The sequence below is a fragment of the Ambystoma mexicanum genome, chromosome 13, assembly GCF_040938575.1.
Source record: "Ambystoma mexicanum isolate Mex_15411 chromosome 13, UKY_AmexF1_1, whole genome shotgun sequence".
NCBI classification, from domain to species: domain Eukaryota; kingdom Metazoa; phylum Chordata; class Amphibia; order Caudata; family Ambystomatidae; genus Ambystoma; species Ambystoma mexicanum.
In genome coordinates, this window is record NC_090938.1 from 836,488,848 (window position 1) to 836,497,724 (window position 8,877).

At 54.8% G+C, this 8,877-nt stretch overlaps 1 non-coding gene across 1 annotated transcript; it reads left to right on the forward strand.

Moving 5' to 3' along the window:
- The first annotated feature begins 875 nt into the window (after nucleotides 1-875).
- Nucleotides 876-1,026, forward strand: LOC138522198 (5.8S ribosomal RNA). Its single transcript, XR_011283293.1, has one exon. It is a non-coding gene; the product is annotated as a 5.8S ribosomal RNA (ribosomal RNA).
- Nucleotides 1,027-8,877: the final 7,851 nt, after the last annotated feature.

The following is an 8,877-nucleotide window of genomic DNA, read 5'->3' on the forward strand; positions in this document are numbered from 1 at the left end:
TTGTGGGTGGGGACATAAAGGATCATTAACAGCGGAGCAGCGGGAGGGAGAGCCGTGGGCCTCGACTTCGGTTGCATCCCAGATGTGCACACCCACAGCCCGGGGCACCTCTCGCAGAGCGGTCCGGTGCGCGTGGTCAACCAGCCCCCTCTCCTCACTGAGCCTGCATCTGCGCTGGCCGGGGGCGCACACTCCTCTCTCTGACCTGCCAGTGGCTGGGCATTTGTGGGCACACCCCGGTCACCAGGGAAGCCCCCCGAGTGGGGGCAGCCGGGAGCCGAGGGAAACCTGACTGCTCTCGAGGGGTGCCTCCCCAGGCAGACAGGCGCCCGGCACGCCAGGTATGAGCCCTGAGCCATGGTGCAGCTGGCTCACTTGACGGTGGGCGCCAAGGTTCCAGCCGCCCACATCTGTGTGTGAGCAATGGCCAGGCCCGCTGGCACAGTGGGTGACCTTCCCTCTTGCCCCGGTACCTGGAGCTGGGCCCTATGCAGCCGGGCTGGGGTTTGAAGACTCTACTGGTCCCACCCGACCCCCTGTCTGTGCTGTCTCTGGCCTGCCTCGTTGTCCATCTTCCAGCCCCCCCTCCCAAAAGGGAAGGCGTCGGGGAAGGATGAGTGGATCGGGCCGTGTGGGCAGGTGGCGGAGCGGCCTACCTCCATCCCCCTGGGAAGCGCTGTGCTGCTGCAGGTGGCGGTCAGGCTGAGCACCTGGATTATTATTATTATTATTTTTTTTCTTTTTTTAAAACCACAACGGTTTCAGCCGAGGTAGACAGGGAGCTGGGCTGTCCTGCCACAGCCAGCGCTGCCTCCCCCAACCTCTCCTGCACCGGCAGGGTCAGGCCGGCGTCTAGGACAAAAAAAGTTGCCTGTGGCTCTTGGCGGTGGATCACTCGACTCGTGCATCGATGAAGAATGCAGCTAGCTGCGAGAATTAGTGTGAATTGCAGGACACATTGATCAACACGTCGAAAGCACCATGTGGCCCTGGGTTTTTCCTGGGACTACGCCTGTCTGAGGGTCACTTGTACATGAATCGCCCCGGGGTTCACTCCCAGGGTCGTGGCTGGGGCTGTCGCAGGGACCCCATTCCATTCATCCCCCTAAGGTCAGACCCCGATCAGCACCGTCGCTGGATCCTTGGATCTGGCGCGCAAGCTCATTGCCGACGCGTCCTCGCTTCCCCAGTTTCCCCTCCTCATGCTGGTTTTGGGAGGGCCCGGTGGCCGATGCGCCCTGGATGTGGTGGCGGCGGCAGCAGGCTTTAAAAAAGCCTGGCACACCTTCACCCCACCCCGGGGCACCTGGCCTTGCTGTGTGTGTGGCTGTCTTTGGTGTCCCATGGCTGCCGGCGCAGGATGACCATGGAGCGCGGACCTCGTGACCACGTGGGCTTCGGTCACAGATTGGGACAGAATACACTCGCCTGCGCCAAGGGCTGGGGCAACCCCCCGTACGGGCCCGAGGCCAGCTGCCCTGAGCTTTGTGCTCCCCGACCACGGCCTCAGATCAGACGTGGTGACCTGCTGAACTTAAGCATATTACTAAGCAGAGGAAAAGGAACTAACCAAGATTCCCTCAGTAAAGGCCAGTGAAAAGGGAAGAGCCCAGCGCCGAATCCCCATTCAGCAGCAGGCGTGGGAAATGCGGCGTACAGAAGACCGACTCCCCGGCGTCGCTCAGGGGGCTCAAGTCCTTCTGATCGAGTCTCCCCACGCGGATGGTGTTAGGCCGATAGCGGCCTCTTGCACGCCGGGATCAGGTCTTCTTGTAGTCAGGTTGCTTGTGAATGCAGCCCAAAGCGTGTGGTAAACTCTAAGGCTAAATACGGGCGCGAGACTGGTGGCCAACAAGTACCGTAAGGGAAAGTTGAAGAGAGTTCAAGAGGGTGTGAAACGGTTGAGCGGTAAACTGGTGGGGTCTGTGCAGTCCACCCACAGGATTCAACACGGCAGGCAGGTTGGTCACCTGGAACGGTGGAGGCCCTTGCAGGTCTGCGGCCCAGGCACATCCAGCCCCAGCAGGGCGCATTTCCTCTGTATCGGTGCAACACGACCGGCTGGGAAGGCCCCAGGGGGCAGGTGGCTCTCTGCTCCAGCAGAGAGGGTTACAGCCCCATGACAGCAGTTTTGCTGTGTCCACGGGGCAGAGGGAGATAGACCGCCACCGGGCCCTTATCCGGCAACTGTCCTGGCCCCTCTTCGGGGTTGCTAGAGTGGCCACGGGAGACGGGGCTCCCAATGTGACTGTGGTGGACTGCCCTCAATACGCCCCAACCACATCGTGCTGCCGAGCGGGGTGGCCCACAAAGGGCGCCAGGGGTCTGAGTCGGTTAACCACCCGACCTGTCTGGAAACACTGACTAAGAGTATAACGCCTGCCCGAGTCAGAGGGATGAATGAAACCCTGTGATGTAATGATGTTGAGGGCCGGTGCCCGGCGATTGCAGTGGCATCCTGTCGCGGTGGGCCCTCCACCGACCCGTCTCGCCCGCTCTGTCAGAGAGATGATGCATGAGCGTGTGTGATAGGACCTGAAAGATGGTGAACTCGACCTGGTGGAGGTCCGTAGCGGTCCTGATGTGTAAATCGGTCATCCGACCTGGGTATAGGGGCAAAAGACAAATCGAATGATATAGTAGCTGGTTCTCTCTGAAGTTTCACTCAGGAAAGCTGGCGCACGGAAACCCCAGTTTTATCTAGCAAAGCGAATGATTAGAGGTCTTGGGGCCAAAATTATCTCAACCTGCTCTCAAACTTTAAATGGGTATGAAGCCCGGCTTTCTGGCGTGGAGCCGGGTATTGTATGAAAGTGCTCAGTGGGCAACTTTTGGTAAGCCGAACAGGCGCTGCGGGATGAACCGCACCCGGGGTTAAGGCGCATGATGCAGATGCTCATGAGTCCCCAGAAACGGTGTTGGTTGATATAGACAGCAGGATGGTGGCCATGGTAGTCGGAATCCGCTAAGGAGCGTGTAACAACTCACCTGTCGAATCAACTAACCCTGAAAATGGATGGCCCTGGAGCATCAGGCCCATACCAGGCCGGCGTTGAGAGCCGCGGGGGCTAAGTCAGGCGAGTAGGAGGGCTGCTGCAGTACACACAGAAGCCCGGGGCGAGGGCCCGTGTGGAGCCGCCGCAGGTGCAGATCTTGGTTGTAGTAGCAAATATTAAAAAGAGAACTTTGAAGGATGAAGTGGAGAAGGGTTCCATGTGAACAGAAGTTGAACATGGGTCAGTCATTCCTAAGAGATGGGCGAGCGCCGTTCGGAAGGTATGGGCTATGGCCTCCATTGCCCTCAGCCGAACGACAGGAAGTCGGGTTCAGATCCCCGAACCCAGAGTGGCAGGGACGGGCACCCTTGCGGCGTCCAGTGCGGTGATGCAAATGATCCCAGAGAAGCCGGCGGGAGCCGCACAGTTTTTTTTTATTTTTTAAAAACAATTTTTATTTTATATAACACACCAAACATTAAACATTACAATTCTTGGGACTTCCATCATCAGATTCAGCGTCAGAGTGTTACAATCAGCATTGTCCAGTCCCATTCCCTCCCTCCCCCCTAACCTGAGCCAATATGTCCATGTCATCATCCTGTGATTTTTCAGGCGGGTTTATCGTCGTCTCTTTATCCGTTTCATCATCGCTCTGATCAGACTGTGGGGGCCACTCATGGTAGCCACCAGCTGCCTCCATTCAATTAGGGGTCCTACCTCCTCCCCTCCCCTACAAACCGTGTCCCACCAAACAGCTGTTTCTGCCTCTGCCCATTTTAAGAGGTCAGCCCACCACAACTCTATCCTCGGCCTCTGGGCTGCCTTCCAGCACATTGCTATCCTTCGTTTGGCCAGGACATGTGCTAGATCTTTCATTCTGCTTATGTGCTTTAAGTTACGTGGCCTAGGGAATCCCCCCAGCATGCATGCCCAGGCCGACTCCACCCCACACCTAGGGCATTTCTGAGTCGTATGGCCACCAAACCTAGCGATCTTACTGGGGGTGAAATATGCTCTATGTGTGACATATAGTTGGATCTGCTGGAGCCTTGCGTTCAGGGACACTTTTTTATGATATCTTTGGGCTCTTTTCCAGAGCCCATCCGACATAGGCTCTCCCACCTCATCCTCCCAAAGTTGTCTCAGTTGGGTCAAGTCCTTCCCCACCTTGGACCCCAACAGCTCGTATATGCGGGAAATCTCATGGCCACCCTCTGAAATATCATATATAGCCTCCATGGTGGCATCCGGTTGTCCGGTGAGCACCTCTGTTGGCCACTTCGCTCGTACTCTCTTGACAATTCTGGTGTAAGTTATGTACTGCCCTCTATGCACCCCAGTATCTTCGATCAGGTTCGGGAACTCTAATGCCTCCCCTTCCAGCCATATGTCTCCTAGGGTGGCCAGGCTCACTGGTTCCCAGTACTTGTGGACCCCTTGTATCAGCTGGGGATCCTCTCCACATAGTGCTGCAAGCGGGACCTGCATAGAGTTTGGAACCGGGTGTCCCGCAATCTGCCACGTTCTGTGCCATATCTCCCATCCCAGTACCAGCAGCCCGCCATCCCCCAGACCCTCGACTTGGACAGCCACACCACTTCTTTGAGGAAGAAGGGGAGCGGTTCCCTGCACAGCAGCCTGGTTTCTGCCGTCTCCTCGTCAGACAGCCATCTTGTTATATACTGCAGCTGCCCTGACAGATAGTATAGCTCAAAATTTGGCAGGTTGATACCTCCCCTATCACACGAGTTCTGTAGTTTCCAGAGGGCCACCCTGTTCCTGGAGTTGCCCCAGATGAAGCCCCTACACAGGCTATGGAGGCTAGCGAAAAAGCGCCTCGGGATCCCATGCGGGATGTTAACAAAGAAATGCAACAGTCTGGGCAAAACTACAATTTTTAGCAGAGCAGCCCACCCCACCATAGCCAGGGGTAACCTGGACCAGAATCCCATGCTGTTCTTAATTCCTTCTACTGCTTTAACCGTGTTGCGTGCATGTTCTTCTTCTGCCGTATGGTATATGTCAATTCCGAGATATCGGAACGACTTTGTGTGCCAGGGTATCGGCAACACTGGCAGACTCCCGGGCAAGACAAGCTTGTATCTCCCCAGAGGGAACACGCTAGACTTTTTGGGGTTAACCGCTATGCCAGAGAGAACGGAAAATTGCTCCATCATGTCTAGAATATATTTCATGTTCTCTTCTGGGTAGCGTAAATATAACAGTATGTCGTCCGCATATAAAGAAACCAGGTGCATGCCACCCGCAGTGCGAATACCTATCTCCTCGTATTGCTGTCTCAGGCAGGTGGCCAATGGCTCCAGTGCCAATATGTATAACATGGGTGACCACAGGCAGCCCTGTATAGTGCCTCTGCTTAGTTGCCATTTGTCCGAAATGATAGCACCCATTTTGACCCTGGCGATCGGGGAGCTGTATAACATTGTCACCCACCTGAGGTACCCCGGTCCCATTCCATAGCCCTCCAAGGTCGCGATCAACCAGGGCCATCTCACTCGTCGAAGGCCTTGACCGCGTCTAGTGAAACTATTGCCAGTTCACCTGGGTCATTTTTTGTCTGGTCAAGGATGTGATGCAGTCTTCTGAGATTATCAGTTATGTTCCTGCCCGGGACATAGCCTGTTTGGTCGGCATGTATCAGTTTACCAATGACAGCCTTAAGCCTATTTGCCAGTACAGCAGTGAGGATTTTACTATCCTGATTGAGCATCGATAAGGGCCTGTACGACCCACAATCAGTGCTAGGCTTGCCCAGCTTCAGAAGCGGGATAATCACCGCCTCTCGCAGGGTCTCTGGTAGCCTGCCTTGCTCATACGACTCGTTAAGCATGGCCAGCAGCGGGGGAAGCAACTCTTGTTTATAGGTTTTATAAAATTCACTTGGAAGCCCATCGGACCCGGGGGCCTTACAGGTGGGCAAGTAGCGAACCACTAGTTCGAGTTTGTCCATCGTAATAGGGGCATCTAGGTCTGCGCGTTCTGCCTCATCTAAGGTGGGTAGGCCCATGTCCTCCAATGTTACCCGAATTTCGTGGTCTCTAGGGCCACCTGGGTCCCCATAAAGATGTTTATAGAATCCCAGGAACTCCTCATTCACCCCCTCCTGGGTATTCTGAGTCCACCCTCCCTTGCCTTTAATTTCCCTGATCACCGTTCGCGGCGTCTCACTCTTGTATAGCCAGGCCAGCAACCTTATCTCCCCCTGCGTGCTGTCTCTCCACGTATTTCTTATAGCTTAGTTTACATAACCTGTCCCAGCAGTCCCCACTGGCCTGTTGTAATTGCCTTATCCTGTCTCTGTCCTCATCAGCTGTGCCTTCCGTACGCATCCTGCCCTCCAACTCCTCCTCAATTCCCTTCAACTCCTGCTCTATGCCCCCCTGGACCCCCCTAGACTTCAAAATGGCAACCCCCCGCAAAACCACCTTAAACGCCTCCAAAACAGTTCCCATAGAGCTTACACTACCAGTATTTATCTCAAAGTACTCGGTGATCGCCCCTCTTAAATCCTCCCTGAATCCCGGGTCCAAGTGGGAATCCGTGCCCTGGGAGGTTGATGCCGCCACTCCAGGACCAGGGGGGAGTGGTCCGAAAGCACCCTAGATTTGTATTCCGCACCTTCCATCTCTCCTGCCAACTCCGTGGAGGCGAACACATAGTCTAATCTTGTATGAAGGGCGTGTGGTGCCGTATAGTGCGAGTATTGTCTATCCACTGGATGCAACTGCCTCCAGACATCCACTAGGTCAAAGTCCCTCAAGAGGGCCTGTAGCACCTTTGCTGCTGGGGTTGGTTTGTCTATCTTACTATCCAATCTGTCAACATTAGGGTTAAGTACACAGTTAAAATCACCTCCCCAAATAATCCCACCACCCAGCAGAGGGCCGACTACCGTACAGGGTCCTAAAGTAAGCCGCTGTGTCCTGGTTAGGGGCATATAAATTTACAATACACACTTCTCGGTTTTCCAATATACCCTTCACAACAATCAATCTGCCATCTGGGTCACCCGTGACCTGAAGCGGCTGAAATGGCACCTGCGGCGCCACGCAGATGATAACTCCTCTAGCGTAGGCCGAGTACGTGGATCCCACCAGGCACCCCCTCCACTTCTTCTTAACCACCTCCAATTTCTCCCTAGTGAGGTAGGTCTCTTGCAATAATGCTATGTCGGTCCTCCTCCTTTTCAGATACATCATCACCTTGTTACGTTTCAGATAGCTGTTGAGGCCCCTGACATTCCAGGTAACCACTCCAAGGCACCCTGGCGCCATCACCATGATATCCCGCACTCCTTCCCCGCCTCTTATCCCGCCTGTTAAGGGTCACATTTTGGCTCAATACCCTTTCCCTCCCATCAAACTTCCCTCCAACCCCCTTCCCAACTCCCCATTCCCCAACTTCAAACCACTGCACACCCCCCCCCCTTCGTCTACCCCAACCCCAACAAGTGCCCAGCTCCATCCATGGATCTCAGGCCCCCCGCGTTTGGTTCTTCCCTAAAAGGCCCCGGCCCAGATCCCAGCAGGGTGTCACTGAACTACCAGTGACCTAACTAAACTATTTGCTATGGGGTTGTGAGGCCATGCTCCGTATAGCTCCTATATCTATATCAAGGTTTCCAGTGCCACCGTATCATATTTATAATTGTAGCTCTGAACACACTCCTCTGCCGGTATATGCAATGCTATATTCAAGTCCCATTGTTATGAGCTGCAGCACCTAGGGCGCTTTACCGACGCATGTTACTTATCTCCACCTTCTGCTCCCTGGATGTCCGGTTCCTGGGGACAGCTCTGCACATCTAACCAGCCAATGGCGTCCTCTGGGGTGTCAAAAAACAGGGTTCTGCTCTTGTAGAAAACCTTCAGTTTTGCTGGATAAAGCAGCATGTACCTATGGCCCGCATCCCGCAATCTTCTTTTCACGGGCCCAAAGTTCATGCGGCTGCGCTGTACTTGCAAGGTATAATCCGGGTATGCCGTTATGTTCGCAGCAACTCTTTGTATCGTGCCGCCCTTCCGAAAGTGTTCAAGGATTTTTTCCCAGTAGTTTAGGATCTTCGCTATCACTGGCCTGGGGGTGTTCCCCGGCGGTGGCTTCCTCATCAGGGCCCTGTGTGCCCTCTCTGCAGCGAACCCCTAGGACAGGGCTCCCCCAGTTATCTCCTGTAATAGCATAGACTCAATGTATTCCTTAGGGTTAGTTCCCTCAGCTCCTTCCGACAATTCGAATATTGTTCCTTCGGGCGCGTCCCTCCGCCTCTTCCGCCCTGCTCTCCAGATTGCCCACACATTGTACCAAGGCATGAAGTTCAGATTTATGGGCAGCACAGGCTGCTGTGTTTAGGGCCACCTCTTTTTCCAGGTCCTCCGTGCGCTCAGCCAACAATCGTACGTCTTGCCGGAGAAGATTTACGTCCTCCTGCACCGCTCCAACTTTGAGCTCAAGTGCAGCTTTCAATTCACTGATTGCCAGGCCCAGTTTGGTCTCCAAGGCCACTTTCAGGTCAGCAATCGTCGCAAGTACCTCCTGGTTGCCCATAATGTCTGGGCCCCCAGCGGGGGTCCTGTCTTTCTTCCTGGCCCCTTCAGCACCTGGTGGTGTTTTGGCAAAATCGTCCGGTGTGGGCTGCTTGCCTTTCTGTCTGATGGGTTTGTAAAGTGAGTCGGCCCCAAAACGTGCTGTCCTCTTTTAGAACGTGCTAAGTTGCCCAAAATGTCTAGGCCCGGCCTGATCGTTTCAGGGGTGTCCTCCAGCGACCTCCCCTATTTCTAGAATGGACTGTGTCCTCCCACGTACCCATGTGGGTTCATTCCTCCTTCACAGGACTAAGGACCCTGCCCCAGTTGATCTG